This window comes from Nesoenas mayeri (assembly GCF_963082525.1).
Source record: "Nesoenas mayeri genome assembly, chromosome: W".
NCBI classification, from domain to species: Eukaryota; Metazoa; Chordata; class Aves; order Columbiformes; family Columbidae; genus Nesoenas; species Nesoenas mayeri.
In genome coordinates this window covers 8,417,156-8,436,413 of record NC_137553.1, presented here as the reverse complement: position 1 = coordinate 8,436,413, position 19,258 = coordinate 8,417,156, and the positions used below count along the sequence as shown (strand labels likewise).

General features: G+C 42.9%; 1 protein-coding gene across 1 annotated transcript in view; it reads right to left on the bottom strand.

Annotated features, from left to right (window-relative positions):
- The window catches only part of LOC308051434 (nipped-B-like protein), a 198,798-nt gene that overhangs the window by 94,836 nt on the left and 84,704 nt on the right, over positions 1 to 19,258 (bottom strand). The window lies entirely within an intron of this gene.

The window sequence follows — 19,258 nt, the reverse complement described above, 5'->3', positions numbered from 1 at the left end:
AAGTGCATATCCGGTCTTCTATCAGCGAGATGAACAGGGTAATCAGCAGCCTGGGTGGACAGGGTTGCGTTGGGAAGAGATAAAGGAGGCTAGAAAAGCGGTACAGCAGTACGGATTACATGGGAAATATACTCAAGGCTTTATTAACACTCTCTTTGATGGGCAAATATTAACCCCTTTTGATTGTCGTCAGCTAGCTACGTTGCTACTAACACCAGTGCAAGAGGTTCTTTGGAGAAGCAGGTGGATTGATGCCTGTGAGGATGCAGCTATCCTTAATTTAGACTGTAGTGAGGGAGATCCGTTGGGCCTTGCTTCAAAAGATATGCTAACAGGGTCAGGGAATTTTGCTGACCCTCAGGTACAGACACGGTTAAATACTGCCATCTTGCGGCAGAGTTCTACCCTAGCAAGGGATACTCTCCGAACTCTGACGGAAGACAGAAAACCAGTCCCTCCGTACTCTCGGGTTAAACAATAAGAGAATGAATCATATATGGCTTTTCTTGACCGATGAAGGGAAGCTTTGGATAGGGCACCGATTGATGCTAATGTAAAAGAACCTTTATTAATGACACTTGTGGTTGAGAATGCTAACCCAGCTTGCAGGAAAATTTTGCTTGCTTTATCAAAGCATAGCTCGATAGCTGAGATGATGGATGCTTGTGCCAGGGTGAGCTCAGAGGAAGAGAAAGCTGGTTTTATGGCTTCTGCATTTGCAGCTGCTGTTAAACCCTTGTTAGCTCACAACTCGAATACATCAGGCCGAATTTGTTTTAAATGTGGAAAACTGGGGCATTTTAAAACCCAATGTTGCAATAAACAAAATTATCTCAGATCAAACAAGACTGATACAGTTGGTCCAATAGGTAATAATTCATGTCACCATTGTGGAAAGTTTGGACACAAAGCTAACGAATGCAGATCTAGGTTTCACAAAAATGGGCAGGCATTGGGAAACGGGGAAATGAGCGCATCGAGACCTGGTGCAACGACACAAGTGAGGTCTCAGGCTGCTTGGACAGCATCGCCGCCGCCACATCAGGGAGTGCCAGAGTAGATGTAGAAACTATGAATGATGTAACATTAGTTGACACTCAGGTATAATGCATACCAACAAAGATGACTGGACCATTGGGGCATGGTTTAAGTGCCTTGCTTCTAGGGAAGATCATCTGTAACTAGAAAAGGCATTTTTATACTTCCAGGTATAATTGATGCAGATTTTACTGGTATCATTTCAATGATGTTATGGACTCCTAATCCACCAGTCCATGTTCCAAAAGGATCAAAAATAGGCCAATTAGTTCCGTTTAAAGCAAGTGCTCCAAAAGCCTCAATTAAAGAGTGTAGCGAAGGAGGTTTCGGCTCTACTGGCGCTGCAGAATTGTACTTAGCTCTAGACATAACTAAAGCGAAGCCAATGGAAAAGGTGACTCTTTTAGACAAAAACGGTCGTTCAAAGACTCTTCAAATTCTGGTAGACACAGGTGCTGATGTGACTATCATCAGCAAAAAGGACTGGCCAGTATGGTGGTGTGGCAGGATGCAAATCCCCCTTTCTCCCCCTCCCTCCTTCAGTATGGAAGGAGTAGGCACATCTCCCTCTCTCTCTGCTGTTTGAGGCTAACAGCTTCTTTTGTTTGGCCCCAGAGCACCCTGGCCAGGGCCATTAGGAGAAGGGAGTGCCGAGGCACCACTGAGCCGCTGGGTGCCTGTGGCCAGTGTGGGGGATGTTTGGAGGCTTCAGGGACACCCCACAGCCAGTGTGGGGGTGCAGAGAAGCTTCTGGAATGCCTACAGTCAGATCTGATCAGCCTATAAAAAACGGGACTCTCGTCGAGACTCCACCCATTGTCGCGGGTCTCTCGGAGCACAAGCAAGATGCTGCCGCCGAGAGCTCCCCCGGGATGGAGACTCCGCTTGCCTGGCCACCACGGGTGTGAGTAAAACTTCTCGCAGGATTGCGAGTGTATTTACTTTCCATGCACATATGCATGTGTAACTTTCCATGCTCATTATGAGCACTTGTAAAATTAATCCACACATAATCGCGGGTGTATTTTCCTCCTGTGCTTCCACATAAGCACGTGTACTTTCCACGCACATTTGCACGTGTAACTTTCCATGCTCAATACAAGCATGTGTATAAATTATTTCCTCGCACAATCGCGAGTGTATTTTCCTCCCGTGCTTCCACATAAACACGTGTAATATTCCGTGCACATTTGCACGCAGGATTGCGAGTGTATTATAAATTTAACCTCGCAGAATCACGAGTGTACACTTTCCGTACTCACTACGTACTACCACACCATATACAGGCAAGTGTGTACTCCTCCCAGACTCAGAGACGGCTCCAGCATTGTTTTGGGTGAAGCCATGTGCATGCACTCTGTGGACTGACTGTTGTATTAGTTGCTGCCCCTTAATAATTTTCCTCAACTGATATCCGAACCTGTATTTAAGTCACTTTTGGAGTGCTAAAACCCTGTTTCTCACCGGTTTAATAAAAGTTGTTTTGGACCCTGTTGTCCCTTAAACTAACCTCGGGGTGCCTCCGTGACAGGTGGCCTTTAGAGTCTCCGCAAATACCAGTCATGGGTGTTGGTGGTATGCAAAGTACCCAGGTGAGTAAAAATCATTTACAAACGAAATTGTCTGATGACTCGCACTGCTCTGTACGACCTTATGTGATGTCTATCCCTGTTTCCCTATTAGGACGAGATGTTTTGGGACAACTAGGAGCAACTCTGGTGACAAAACAACAGCATTTTTAGGGGCGGCCATTGATGATGGGCGACCAGTACTGAAATTACAGTGGAAAACTGATTACCCAGTTTGGGTAAATCAATGTCCGCTCAGTAAATAAAAGCTCACCCATGTCGAAGATCTGGTGCAAGAACAGCTTGAAAAAGGGCATTTAGAACCATCTACTAGCCCTTGGAATACTCCTATGTTTACTATTCAGAAAAAATCAGATAAATGGAGATTGTTGCATGACCTTCGAAAAATTAATGATACTATGGAAGACATGGGGACATTACAGTCGGGACTACCATCCCCAGTCATGATCCCAGAAAATTGGCAAATCTTAATAATTGATTTGAAATATTGGTTTTTCACCATTGCTCTGCACCCTGATGACTGTAAACGCTTTGCCTTTTCCATACCTTCTGTAAATAAGGCCGAACCTCCAAAGCGGTATCAATAGGTAGTTTTACCGCAAGGAATGAAAAATTCTTCAACTATGTGTCAAATTTATGTAGCTTGGGGGCCTTGCAACCAATTAGAAAGTCTCATCCTGAGTTGGTGATCTATCACTACATGGACGATATATTAATAGCTGGGGAGACCTTTTTGACTGATCTGTTGTTAGATGAAGTATCAGAGACACTGAAACATAGGGGATTACAAATTGCTCCAGAAAAGGTACAAATTCAACCAGCACGGAAATATCTTGGTTGGGAAATTTCTCAGTCGACAGTAAAACCTCAGAAAGTAGTATGTCAGCCTGTCACTCAGTCTCTAAATGATGTCCAGAAATTAGTGAGTGATCTAAATTGGGTCCGAAACATTTGTGGGATCACAAATGAGGATTTAGCTCCAGTCGTAAAATTACTAAAAGGCAACAGTGATATTAGTTCTCCTAGAAAGATTACTGCTGAAGCGGAAGCTGCTCTGCAAAAGATCATGTCCAAACTTGTGAAAGCTTTTAACCATAGGTGGAATCCAGATTATGTAATTGGACTATTGATTGTGAACAATACCAATCATCCTTTTGCCCTTATAATGCAATGGACAGCTGATAAGGAACTGTTTAAAGATCTTAGAGTGGGTATTTTTGCCTTTCCAACCTAAACGTACCATTACAACCAGGATCGAAGCCTTTGCCCAGCTTATAATGAAAGGGAGACAGAGAATAGTTGGAATTTCAGGTAGTGAGCCTGCATATATCATCATTCCCCTCACTTTAGAGTATTTACAGTGGGCCTGGCAGAATTCGCTACCCTTACAAACTCCATTACTAGATTCTCAAGCTTTAATCAAGGTACACTCTCCTTCACACAAGCTAATATAGGTTGGGAAATTACATATTAGAGAGCAGTGTAGGGGAAAGGGACATGGGGGTCCTGGTGGACAACAGGATGACCATGAGCCAGCACTGTGCCCTTGTGGCCAGGAAGGCCAATGGCATCCTCAGGTGTATTACAAGGGGGGTGGGTAGTAGATCGAGAGAGATCTTCCTTCCCCTCTACTCTGCCCTGATGAGACCCCATCTAAAATATTGTGTCCAGTTCTGGGCCCCTCAGTTCAAGAAGGACAGGGAACTGCTGGAGAGGGTCCAGCATAGGGCAACAAAGATGATTAAGGGAGTGGAGCACCTCCCTTATGAAGAAAGGCTGAGGGAGCTGGGGCTCTTTAGCTTGGAGAAGGGGAGACTGAGGGGTGACCTCATTAATGTAAATAAATATTTAAAGGGTGAGTGCCACGAGAATGGAGCCAGACTCTTCTCGTTGGCAAACAATGATAGGACAAGGGGCAATGGGATCAAGCTGGAACACAAGAGGTTCCACTTAAATTTGAGAAAAAACTTCTTCTCAGTGAGGGTGACAGAGCACTGGAACAGGCTGCCCAGGGGGTTTGTGGAGTCTCCTTCGCTGGAGACATTCAAAACCCGCCTGGACATGTTCCTGTGCGACCTCACCTAGGCGTTCCTGCTCCAGCAGGGGGATTGGACTAGATGATCTTTTGAGGTCCCTTCCAATCCCAAACATACTGTGATACTGTGATATCGGTCCTAAATATGGGATCAATGGAGGAGGGTCCCTCTCTTCTTTCAGACGTTCCAGTTAAAGGACCTACAGTGTTCACTGATGCAGGGGGTAAAACGCAGAAAGCAGCAATTACATGGAAAACAGATGGTAAATGGCAAGATGTGGTAATAAATGATCTGAAAGGATCAACTCAGCATTTGGAGCTCAGGGCTGTAATAGAAGTGTTTAAGAGATTTGTGCATAGCCCAGTGAATATTGTTTCTGATTCCTTGTATGTGGTAGGTGTGGTAGCTCGCATTGAGAGATCTTTGCTCAAGGAAGTTCAAGATGCACAATTGATGTCTTTGTTTAAGCAATTATGGCTATTAGTTGAGGAGAGAGAACACCAATACTTTATAACACATATCCATAGTAAAAAAAAAAATTCAAGGTGATTTAGCTGAAGGAAACTGCCGAGCTGATTTCTTTGTATCTCCTGCCTGGGTTCCACCTCCAATAGATAAGTTGGGTCAAGCAGTACACTCTCATAGTTTCCTCCATCAGTCTGCTTGGGTCTTACAGCGACAATTTTCACTGTCCAGAAGTGAAGCGTGAGGCATTGTTAAAAGCTGTGCAGATTGTCAGCACATCATAGCGGGCTTGGGTGCAGGAGTCAATCCAAGGGGATTAGGAGCTTTGGAATTGTGGCAAATGGACGTCACACACGTCCCTGAATTTGGCAGACTGAAGTATGTGCATGTATTTATTGATACATACTCCTTTGCCATATGGGCCACTGCGCAAACTGGTGAAACTAGCTCGCATGTACAACGACATTTACGTTCTGCTTTTGCAGCTTTGGGAGTTCCTGCATGGGTCAAGACAGATAACGTGCCTGGTTATATCGCAAAAGCTACTGCTGCCTTTTTTCATTTGTGGGGTGTTGAGCATATTACAGGGATACCAAATTCCCCTACCGGTCAGGCATTGGTGGAAAGAATGAATCAAACTCTCAAGCATCAGCTTGACAAACAAAAAGGGGGAAGTGACTGCACTACTCCACATGACAGACTGAATAAAGCATTATATGTTTTGAACTTTTTACACCTTCCCCAAGGGTTTGATATTCCACCTATGATTTGCCATGGAACAAGTTTAAAAGGTCATCTGACAGATTTTGGGGAAAATCAGTGTCAGGTCAAGGTGCGCAATGGTGTTACTGGTGAATGGGAAGGTCCTTTCCAATTAATAACTTGGGGAAAGGGTTATGCTTGTGTCATTACAGGCCAAGGATTGAAGTGGATTCCTGCGAAATGGGTCAAGCCATGGCTGAATAAAGACAACAAAGATTCAATGAATGCAGATGGACAGGAAGGAGATAAGTTGTGAGGACTGTTTCAGACATAAACCATGGATCCTAATTTAGTGTTATAGATGCTTACAGACCTGGTGATTTAGAAGCCATTAGCAAGTAGATAGCGTACTTTCTGTAGAGAATGACAATTTGAACAAACAGTAGAATTAGCCAAAAGGGTAATATTATATTTAGATAGAACTGAGGTAAAGGTATGGGACATTCTTACCATAGTATCTACTGTATTCTATTTCTCTAGTGTAGCAGCTAGTAAAGCTTTAGGAGACATATCAAAGTTAAGCTATTGGTCTTTTAAATAGGTTAATTTAACTCTTGAAATACTAACTCAATTAATAATAGATGTTGATGGTATTAGACATGTTGCTCTACAAAATCACGCAGTTATAAATGTTCTACTTTTAACATTAGGATTATGGTTGTGCTGTATTAACTTGTTTGATTATTCTGAATCTATTAATAAGTGCTTTAGACAAACTAGAACAATACATTAATAAGATTGCCGTAGTAAAGTTAAGATTTGACATATAGCTTATAAGTTTTGGAATAAGTGGGTAGTTGTTTGATCTTATTTAATAAGGCTTAATTGCATTATATGTAACTGTAATTATTGTGTTAATCATGTGCTGTATATTGCAGTGTATTTCAAAGATGATTCAGCGTGCTGTAAATGGGGCCTGGTTGGTTCAAGAACAAAAAAGGGGGAATTGTGGAGGGGTTTTTGTTAGATGAAGATTTGTTGTTGAACCAGCTAGGCCCAAAGGAATTTCAAGGCCAACTTAGAAAGTTGAAAACAGGACCTGCCGTGGGAGAGAAGCAGCTCTGCAATAACAAGGATGGTCAGGCCCTGGATGGTCAGGCCCAAAGAGTCATGGTGAATGGAGTCAAATCTAGTTTGCAGCCAGTCACGAGTGGTGTTCCGCAGGGCTCAGTATTGGGGCCAGTTCTGTTTAATCTCTTTATCAATGATCTGGACGAGTTGATCGAGTGCACACTCAGTAAGATTGTAAACAACACCAAACTGGGTGGGAGTGTTGACCTTCTTGAGGGTAGGATGGCTATACAGAGGGATCTTGACCAGCTGGATCATTGGGCTGAGGCCAATTGTATGAGGTTTAACAAGGCCAAGTGCCTGGTCCTGCACTTGGGTCATAACAACCCCAAGCAACACTACAGGCTCAGGGAAGAGTAGCTGGAATAGCCCTTACAGTTAGTGATTATGTGGTTGAGAGTCTCTGGATGAGGATTAGGGAGAAGGAAGTCAAAGTGAATGTCATACTGGGTGTCTACTATTGATCACCCAGCCAGAATGACAGCACTGATGTCATCTATATAGGCATTCTATAGGCAATTAGGAGAAATCTCTGGATCAGTAGCCCTTGTCCTTATGAGAGATTTCAACTGGGAACACCATACTACTGTGATGAGCAAGTCTGGGCAACTGTTGAAGTTTGTTGAAGATAATTTCTTGTCACAAGTACTCAGGGAGGCAAAGAGAAAAGATGCCCTCCTAGACTTGCTATTTGTGAACAGAGAAGGACTTGTGGGAGATGTGATGGTAGGTGGCTGTCCTGGCCACAGTGATCATGAAATGGACAAGTTTAAAATTTTCACTTTAATGAGAATAAAAGGTCAACAGAGTTGCTACTGGATTTCAAGAGAGCAAACTTTAAGCTATTCAGGGAGCTACTTAGTAGTGTCCCCTCAGAATCTGCTTTTGAGGCCTTAGGGGGTCCACGAGTGCTGGTCAGTTTTTAAGAACTACCTCTTAGAAACAGAGGAGCAGGCAATCCCACTGTGTTGAAAGTCAAGCAAGTGGGACAAAAGACCAGCTTGGCTGAACATGGAACTCTTTGTGGAACTCAATAGGAAAAATAAATTGTATGATCTCTGGAAGCAAGGTCAGGCTTTGCAGGAAGATTAGAGAGCTGTGATTTATATATGCAGGGAGAAGACACAAAAGGTCAAAGTTCAATTAGAGTTGAAAATGGCCAGTGGTGTGTCAGACAGCAAGAAAAGCTTTAAGTACATTAATAGCAAGAGGTCTAAGGAAAACATTAGACCAATACTTGTTGAAGATGGTAACCTGACTAATAGGAATCAAGAAAAAAGCTGAGGAATTCAATGCTTTTTTTCACCTCATTCTTTAATAATACTGATAGACCCTGGGTTTCCCAGTCCTCTGAGTTGGAGGACCATGACTGTGGGAACAGTGACTTTCCATTTGTGGACACTGAAACTGTAACAGACCAGCCATATCAGCTGAATGTTCACAAGTCCATGGGGCCTGATGGGATTCATCCCAGAATACTAAAGGAGCTAGTGGATATTACAGCAGGACCCCTCTTGATCAGGTCTCAAGAGTCTGGGGAGGTCTCTGCTGACTGGAAGTTAGCCAACATTATTCCAGTTTACAAGAAGGCCATGAGTGAAGACCCAGAAAACTATAGACCTGCTAGTGTAACCTCAGTTCCTGGAAAAATTATGGAGAAGATTATACTGGGTATTATTGAAAGGCATTTAAAGGACAACGCAATCATCAGGCACAGTCAATATGGGTTCATGAAGGGAAAGTCCTGTTTAATTAATTAATTAATTGATTGATTGATTGATTCTATGATAAGGTCACCCACCTAGTGGATGAAGGGAAGGCAGTGGATGTAGTTTTTCTGGATTTTAGTGAGGCTTTTGATACTGTCCCTCCCAGCATCCTTCTGGACAAGTTGTCCAACTGTGAGACGAGCAGGTACATGGTGCACTGGGTGAAGAACTGGATGAATGACAGGGTTCAAAGGGTTGTAGTGAATGGGGCTACATCTGGCTAGTAGCCAGTCACCAGCAGTGTTCCTCAGGGCTCAATCCTAGGGCCAGTTCTGTTCAACATTTTTAATCAATGATCTGGAAGCAGAAGTTGAATGTGCCATTAGCAAGTTTGTTGATGATACCAAACTGGGAGGTGCTGCTGACTCTCTCGAGGGACAAGAGGCCTTGCAGAGGGATATAGATAGATTGGAGCACTAGACAATGATTAATGGGATGAAATTTAACAAGACCAAATACCAGATTCTGCACCTGGGATGGAGTGACATAGGGCATAAGTATAAATTTGGAGAGCAGTGGCTGCAGAGCAGCCCAGCAGAATGGGATCTAGGGGTGCTGGTTCAATAGTAGGCTCAAGAGGAGTCAGCAGTGTGCCCTGGTAGCCAAGAGGGTAAATGCCATCCTGGGGTGCATCAAACACAGCATAACCAGTTGATCAAAGGAGGCAATTATCCCGCTGTATTTAGCAATGGTGCAGCCTCACCTTGAGTACTGTATGCATTTCTGGGCCTCACAACTTAAGGAGGATGTTAAGGTCCTTGAACTCGTCCAGAGGAAGGCAATAAAGCTGTTTAAAGCGCTGGAAGGCATGTCCTATGAGAAGCAGCTAAGGACTTCGGGTTTGTGTAGTTTGGAGAAAAGGAGGCTGAGGGGTGACCTCATTGCTTTCTATAGCTTCTTGAGGAGGGGAAGTGGAGAGGGAGGTGCTGTTCTCTTCTCCCCGATATCCAGTGACAGGAAACATGGGAATGGCTAAACTGTATCAGGGGAGGTTCAGACTTGATATTAGGAAGCATTTCTTTACAGAGAGAGTGGTCAAACACTGGAACAGGCTTCCTAGAGAGGTGGTCAATGGCCCAAGTCTGTCAGTGTTTAACAGGCATTTGGACAATGCCCTCTAATAACATGCTTTAACATTTGGTCAGCCCTGAATTGGTCAGGCAGTTGGACTAGATGATTGTTGTAGGTCCCTTCCAACTCAACTACTCTATTTTGCTCATAACTTATTTGAACATTCATGATACTTTCTCTAATCATCTCTGAGCCTCTTCAGAGCAAAGACCACTCAACCTTTTAAAGCTGATGCACCAAGTTCCCACCACTGGTCACAGCCTTTGTTGTGGTCCGCATAGTTAAAAAACAACTATTAAGGTTACTAGCAACTTAAGATTCAGATATTTTAAAGAATTATTAGCTTTCCACTTGCACAAAAACAACTTCAAAAAGGTCACTTGAAATAGTATCACCATATTCCTTTAAATCCCTTGCAGGTCAAGGTTGCCAGATGTTGAAATAAAGTCTTTCACCCATCCTACATGCTCTTTTGCCAGAAGTATTGTTCCCTATGCATGAAAGTTGGAAAGAAACTACTAGTGAACAAATGAAGACCGATGGCTAACACTTGTTTCATAGCACACTGGAGAGAAATGTCAGGAACATTCAAGTACTACGCCTTTTAAAATCCATAGCAAAGTGATCCTCAAGACTTCAGGAACATAATTTAAGCACGTACCAAATTGTTGTTTGGCAAACCTGGACACAGCATTCCAAACTTTTTACTGAATAAGTCTTTTGAAAGAGAGGCTTTAATGAATGCATATTTTCTACATGTAGATTATTAACATTCACATGAGTAAATATTCTGTAAATAAGTTCTTGAAGGCAGAAGCTGAAGAAGACTAGAGTATCCATACTGCACTCATACTGATGGAAAAAGCCAAGAACCTGGTGATGACAGACACTGAGGAACATCCACACACTACTGCCAAATATTTTAAGAGACTGTAAGTTACAATGTGTAAATGGAAAAGACTTTTTTTTTACTTTTCTTTATTTTTTAGGATGATCCTATTTACCACCTTCACATAAATTGAGTGTTTTCATGAAAATGGGATCAAATAAATTCACCCTGAAACTCTGGCATAACCAATGTCAGAATTGGTAATAATCATTTTGACAATTTCTGCCTCCATCAGATTCAAAAAATGAAAAAAAAAGTCTCTTCAAAAGGATGGTAAAGGACTGCCCAGAGTAGTATAACGAGTCTGTATGACAATTACATACTAGAAGAACAATTTATCCATAAGGATTGAGACAATAGAATTATAAAATAGTTTGGGTTGGAAGGGACGTTCAAAGGTCATGCAGTCCAACCCCCTGCCATGAGCAGGGACATCTTCAACCAGATCAGGTTGCTCAGAGCCTTCTCTTCTCCAGGCTGAACAACCTCGATTCTCCTACCTTGTCCTCACAGGAGAAGTGTTCCATTCCTCTGATCATCTTGGTGGCGTCCTCTGGCCCCTCTCCAACAGGTCTATGTCTTTTCTGTATTGAGGGTTCCAGAACTGGGCACAATACTCCAGGTGGGGTCTCACCAGAATAGAGCAGCAAAATAACGTCCCTTGACTGGCTGGCCATGTTCCCTTTGATGAAGCCCAAGATAAAATTTGCTTTCTAGGCAGCAAGTGCATAGTGCCAGCTGATGTCCAATCTCTCATCCACCAGTACCTCCAAGTCCAGATGGCTCTGGATGATATCCTATCCCTCAGGCATGTCAACTACACCACTCAGTTTGGTGTCATCTGCAAACTTGCTGAGGGTGCAATCAATCCCAATGTCTGCATCACTGAGGAAGATATTAAACAGTACCAGTCCCAATACAGACCCCTGAGGGATATTACTTGTCACTTGGACATCAACACACTCTGGGTGCGACCATCCAGCCAGTTCCTCATCCACCAAATAGTCCACCCATCAAATCCATACCTCTCCAATTTAGAGAGAAGGACGTTCTGGGGGACCATGTCAAAGGCTTTACAGAAGTCCAGATAGATGACAGCCGCATCCCTTGCTTTGTCCACTGATGTAGTTACTCCATCGTAGAAGGCCACTAGTTTAGTTCAGGCAGGACTTGCCCTTGGTGAAGCCATGCTGACTGTCTCGAATCACCTCCCTGTCCTCCATGTGCCTTAGCATAGCTTCTAGGAGGATCTGTTCCATGATCTTCCCAGGCACAGAGGAGAGGATGACAGGTTGGTAGTTCCCGGGGTCCTCCTTTCTACCCTTTTTAAAAATAGGTGTGATGTTTCCCTTTTTCCAGTCATCAGGGATTCCACCTGAGTGCTATGACTTCTGAAATATCATGGAGAGTGGCTTGGCAACTACATCGGCCAGTTCCCTCAGGACTCTGAGATGCATCTCGTCAGGTCCCACAGATTTATGTATGTTTAGGTTCCTCAAGTGCTCACAAACCTGATCTTAACTTGCAGTGGGAAGGACTTTGCTTCCCCAGTACCTGCCTTGCAGTTCATCCACTGGAGAAGTGTAGGAAGAGAGCTTGCCAGTGAAGAGTGAGGCAAAGAAGTTGTTGAATACCTCAGCCTTCTCATCCATTGTCACCAGTTTGTCAGTCTTGCTCATCAGGGAAGGTACGCTTCCTTTGACCTTCCTTTTCTGGTTGACAATACCTGTAGAAGCCATTCTTGTTATTCTTGTTATTCCCTCTCCAAGTTCAGTTGCAACTGTGTCTTGGCTTTCCTGAACCCATCTCTACACAACCAGGCAGTGTCCCTGTACTCCTTCCAGGATACCTGTCTCTGCTTCAACTGCCTGTGCATTTCCTTCTTGCCCTTTAGTTTGATCAGCAGATCTCAACACAGCCATGCCAGCCTCTTCCTTACCTAATTTCTTAGGCATGGGGATCAAGAGCTCTTGTGCTCTATGGAAAGCGTCCTTAAAGATCTGCCAGCTCTGTTCTGCTCCCTTGTCCCCGAGGGCAGTTTCCCAGGGGATCCTGGTGACTAACTCCTTGAAGAGCTGGAAGTTGGATTTCCTAAAATTCAGGGTCCTGACTTTACTGTTTTCCTGGATTACATTCCTCAGGACTGCAAACTCCACGAGTCCATGATCATCTTAGCCCAGGCTGCCTCCAGTCTTGACGTCACTGATTAGCTCTTGCATTGGTGACCATCAGGCCCAGTATCACATCCCCCCTGGTAGGGCTGTCTATCACTTGGCTGATGAAGTTATCTCCAGTGCACTCCAGGAGTCTCCTGGGTTGCCTACAGCTCGCCATGCTACTTTTCCAGCAGGTGTTGGGGTGTTTGATGTCCCCCAGCAGGATGAGAGCCTGTGAGCGCGATGCCTCCTGTAGCTGGAGTAAGAAGGCTTCATCAATAGTCTCCCACTGATTGGATGGCCTGTAGTAGACACCAACACAAGGTTTCCTTTGCTGCTTTGGTCTCTGATTCTTACCCATAAGCTTTCAACCTGCTCATGGCTATTCTTCAGAGACAGCTCTTCATACTCTGTCCACCTCTTGATGTAGAGGGCAACCCCTCCACCCTTCCTTGCCTGTCCCTTCTGAACAGCCACACTCCAGTCATGGGATCCATCCCACCACGTTTCTGTAATGACCACTAGATCATAGCCTTCTAGCATCACGATGACTTCCAACTCCTCCTGTTTGCTGCCCATGCCGTGTGCATTGGTGTAGAGGTACTTCAGCTGGGCTGTTGGCCACATCACACCTTCTCAGAGGAACACCCCTTAATTCCTTTGAAGTATTTCACTGGTGTTTTCCTGTTGGCATCTATTTCCTCAGGAGTCCCTGGCTCATCTCCATAAGACTTCAGGTGTGCTCCAGTGAGGACAACACATCTCAGGGCTATCAGCTGAGGGTCCTTGCTAGCACCCCACCCCTCAATCCCACAGCTTGTCACAGGTGAGCCTGATATCATCCCGCTCCCCCATCATGTCTAGTTTAAAGCTCTAGTAGGTCATCTCATTATCAAAACCCCCAAAACTGTGGTGGTGACACCAACCAAAGAGCCATGTATTAATAGAGTGCACCTGTCTGCTCCTTCTAACATCCCTCCCTGCAACTGGAAGGAGAGAGGAGAAAATATCCTGTGCTCCTGATTCCCTCACCAACCGTCCCAAGGCCCTGAAGTCTCTTTTAATTGCCTTTGGACTATGGGATGCAGCTTCATTGCCACCCCCATGAAAGACCAGTCATGGGTAGTAGTCCAAGGGCTGTACCAGGCTAGTAAGTTTCCTGAAGATGTCCTTAACCTGGGCCCCAGGAAGGCAGCAGACCTCCCAAAGAGGAGAGTCTGTCTGGCATATTGGACCCTCTGTGCCCCCCAGAAGGGAGTCACCTACAACTATACAGGGGTAGGCCTTTCTTATCCTGTCAGCACCTGTGGTGTAGATGGACCTTTGTTTTTCCCAATCATTGTCTGACCTTCCACATCCAGAGCCTCATATCTGTTGTACAGAGGCACTTGGGAGGGTGGGGTGGGCAAGGTGGGGGGGCTTCGCCTGACACCCCAAGTGTGGACTTGCTTCCATTCACCCCTTTCCCTTGATCTACTGTCTTCGGTCAAGTGGGGGAAGGATACAGGACTCCCTTGGTCTTGGTTTCTTACTGGTGGCCTTTCATGTCTCGGGGAGTCCAGAGCTTGATCCCACCAGTATATTTCCTTCTCCAACTCCCTGATGCTTCTCAACCTTTCTAATTCCTCTCAGCTCTCCCACCAGGCTGAGCAGGTCATCCACCTGCTCACACCTCATGCAGCTGTTCTCTCTACTGCCATCCCAGTAATAACAAAGAGGTAGTATTCCAAAGTAAATTTTTTAAGAATAAATATCATCAAATCAATATAATTTTATTATGTAAAGCTATAGGTCTCATGGATTAAGGAGAACTGAGTGCTATGCCTGGACTTTAGCATGGCTTTCTATATAGCTTCTCATAACAATTTCACTAACAAGCTGAGGAAGTATGGTCTAGACAAAAATACTGCAGGATTGCAGTATACTCTCTTGCAAAACTATGTTCAGAGTATCAGTCATTCTTGGTAAAAATGGATGAATGGAACATAGATGAACAAGTGCAGTTTTCCAGAGCACTGTCTTAAGAATAGTAGTATAAAATATTTCTCATTAATAATTTTTTATGTAACAGAATTAGAGAGTATTTTATTAAACTATAGATCATAATGAGCTTTTGGTGTCGAGTGTTTGAGAAAGAGGCCCACAACAACAGAATCAAAATTTACAGTTTTCTCCACTAATTGGAATAACCTTTTGAAACAAAAGAAATTCAGTAAGTAGCAGCTCAAACTTTTTATTCATCTGAGAAAGAGTGATTGTAACAAATGAGAAGAAGATAGATAAGCTCTAAAGAAAGACAGTAATATGCTTATATCAGCTTGCAACAGGAATCTAAATTATCCCCAAACCAAAGAGCAGCTATATTAATGTATGACAGTAGTATTATACAAGGTTGTCTAAAGTACTTTTCTGACTAGTCATCCTTCTAAGTCTTCAAGTAGAGTTGTATCGGGTAGTACAACATCAAGCCAAATGCAGAGCAATTAGAATTCAGATCAAAACATCAAAGACAATTAAAAGCTAAGAAATTATTACTTAAAGATGATAGAAAGAAACCACACTGTTCAGTCTGTAGAAGATTAGATTAGTGCAAGATGTGATAACATTCTTGGATGGATGGATGGATGGGAGGGAGGGAGGAGACGTGAATTGGTTTTCCTTGCTCACTGGAAAGAAGTCAAGCGTTGTACCGAACTGCAACAAAAATTATTCAGGCTAAGCAGTAGGAGAAAAGCTTTCTAGCACTAATAATTTGAACAGGTTGCATGGCAGGAGTAAGGAAACTCCATTACTGACATTTTTACCAAAAAAACAGATTGAAGTTATTGGGAGTGGTACTGGTACACCTCATCCAATGTGAGGGTAAGAAGATGGGAAGCCCCCAAGCCATTTCCTGCTGTATTTTCTGAAGTCACAATACCTTCCTCTGCCTTCCCAAGTCTTGTACTAGATATAAAGAAATTATTACTTATTTTGATTAACAGACTATATTGACATTCATTTTCAAAGTGCATAACTTAATTTATAATTTAAACTTAAAGGGATAGCATATGAGACAAAGAACAACATACATTTGGGAGGCTTTTTGGGACAGACTTTATTAACTTTCCATATACTCTTTCAATAATTTTCAGGGAAGAGTCCCACTACTTTCTCCAGAGGTTCAAATGCCTCATGAAAAACCTCAGCTTTGGCTGTTCTAGCTTAGAACTGCTGTATTAAGAAACATCCTTGCATAAAAAGTTAAGATTTGAAGAAACAAGAATAAATGCTTATTTTGGCCCTGTCAGAAAATACCTTTGAATAAATTTCTTCCACCTTTCTTTTGAAGGAGAGAGCACTGAAGTCTGTACTACAGATTTGAGAAGATTCCTAATTCTTCTTGCCACCCACTATACATTCAAAGACCAAGTGTAGAGGGATCTCTATGGAGAAGTCCTGTAAATCCCTAAGAAAGTAAAAGTAATCTTTCCAAATTATTTTGGAAATAATCAAGTACCTGTTAACAATTTCTGGATGGAATGCAACTTATTTCTGGAGTGGGAAAGTAGAACAAATGGATAAAGGATTTTGATAAGTAATCAATCTTGGGTAACAGACACCACAGAATATTTTATGAGCTCAACAGAAGGAAAATACTTCATGTTAATTCTTCGTAGATTAATTCATAGAAATTAATTTTCTATTAAAGCAGATGCAGCAACATATGATAGCATGAAAGCAGAGCCACTATTCTGTTTGCATAGCTAAAAATATAAAATTTAAATTAAAAAGGATAAAGACCAGCCTAGAACTTCTGGATAAAACTTCAGCTGCTATGGTACCTTTACTGGAGCAGAAGTGAGGCAAAAATTTCTGTTGCAGAGACACTTTACACCATCAAGTAGGCGAATAACCAGTCACAAGAACAAATATAACATCTGCCTTCTCTCAAATACAGGTTGTTTCAAAAAGATGAACCCAATTGCAGAGATATAATGATTTCAAATTGGGTCTAACTTTTTGAAACGCCCTGTATTTGAATTGCAAACAAAACCTGTTCCTCATTCAGATTCTGTCAATCAGACAGTCCTGAAGTAATTCAAGGTTGTACAATCATATTCTCCAAGTCTCCAGAAGTCCTTGCTACTTCCATGTCAGAAGTATAGAAATGTACCCTTATCTTTGGTAACTGACTCGCATTTCTATGTTATATAAGAAAGCTTAGATATTATAACATCCTTCCTGTGATCTTTTTCTGGACTGATGATGTCTAGTGCCATTCTTTTTATCCTCCAAAAAAACCAAATATGTTGCTAATTTTCTTTATCAACGTTTGACTTGTCAACCAAACTTTCAATGACTAACGAGAGTAGCAACAAAAAGCTCAACATAGATACTTGCTGTTTGTTCATCACTGGAAAATTTATCAGCATAACCAATCACTTTCACTCCAAATTATAGGCCAAAATCTTACTGTCAGGGATCACGTATTCTAAGTAACACTGTTATTATCCACACCTCTTCAATACATTTCTAAAATGCGTAATTAGGGGAAGTAAATGTCTGGCAAGATTCTTACAGCATCAAGAACTGGTTTTCTCAATCAGGGTTCATTAATCTCTTTAAGAAGGCAAAATGGTAGCACCATTAGTAACAATATTTCAGTTGTGTGCTTTATCAATGAGAAAACTAAAGCTAACATACAGGTATATAAATAAAGTTCTTCTTGCACTTTTTCAGCCCCTCTAATGCTGAAATGTTACAATCTGAATTGTACAATCAGATTGTTCTCAGAAATAATCTGAAAAGGTATATTTTCAAAACGAGTTCCCAGACAATCAACTGAAACAGCAGCAACTCTATGGGGATATAGCGGAAGATTTGGCAAGGAGGTTAGTTAAATGTAAATACGCTCAAGTGACTTGCACCTGTCTGTAGAAAAAGCACATACACGACACTAATTGTTTTACTGATCTTGTGTGCTTGATGAGTAGAACCTCTGTGTTAGATAACATAGGCCTGTGAGAAACTCTAGGCACCTTATCACTATGTCTGACATTCCTGCTTTGTTGTGAGAAAGAGCGGGAGGCCGCACCTGCCTGAAGCCTTGAAATACAGGCGAGCTCAGCAGGTCCAGTCATCTTCCAGCAGGGCTGAACTGAACTTACCAGCGCCCATGTCCCCGCTTGTGTCACCTCTGCCTGGAAGCTTAGGTGTGGCTTCGGAGATCCCCCAGTAGAGAGGTAACTAAAACAAAACTTGTGGCTGCTCTCCTGTCTGAATTCGCTCCACCGGAGGCATGGCCTCAGCTTGATGATGGGGCGGTAATTACCCCCCAGGTGTGTACACATACGCAGGCACATCACAAGAAGAGCCAGAGGCCACAAATGCATTGGAAAGAGCAAGTTTTATTTTAGTTACCTCTCTACTGGGGGATCTCCAAAGCCACACCTAAGCTCCCAGGCAGAGGTGACACAAGCGGGGACGCAGGCGCTGGTCAGTTCATCCCTGCTGGAAGATCACCGGGCCTGCTGAGCTCGCCTGTATTTCAAGGCTTCAGGCAGGTGCGGCCTCCCGCTCTTTCTCACAACAAAGCAGGAATGTCAGACATAGTGATAAGGTGCCTAGAGTTTCTCACAGGCCTATGTTATCTAACACAGAGGTTCTACTCATCAAGCACACAAGGTCAGTAAAACAATTAGTGTCATGTATGTGCTTTTTCTACAGACAGGTGCAAGTCACTTGAGCGTATTTACATTTAACTAACCTCCTCGCCAAATCTTCTGCTATATCCCCATACAGCAACTTTAACAAAAAAAATAATTAAAATGTTTTTCTGGCTGAGTGGTAATCATATATTTGAGTGGAAGAAGCTTAGATTCACAATGTTGTTAAACTGATAAGCTCAACAAACATGGATTTTGTGTAATGAGTTAAAGAAAAACAACCACATTTAGTCTTTGCCATTTACACAAGTCTTGCAACAAGTCCTTTAGCACAAGACCTCCTAAAATACTGATGCTGCTGGTATGCTATACAAGTACTTCCCACTTGCATTTGAGCCATATTTCTTCTGTCACTGTTTAACACAGTGTATACTAACAGAAGATGAACCACAGAGATCATTTAGCAATCATAGGATAATTCAGTTAAGAATGAACCCTCAGGAGGTCTTCAGTCAATCCTCGTGCTCAAAGCAGAGTGATCAAGGCCAAGTTATGCAGGGTTTTATCCAGCCTGGCCTTGAAAACCTCCAAGGATGGAAAACATGGATTCTCTGGGCTTTTTCCAATGCTCGACTGTCCCTATAATGAAAAGTTTTTCCTTATACCTAGTCAGAACCTCCCATTTCAATTTAAGTCCATTGTCTCTCATCCTTCCTCCACAACACTGAAAAGTCTGACTCATGTCTTACTGATAATCTCCTCAT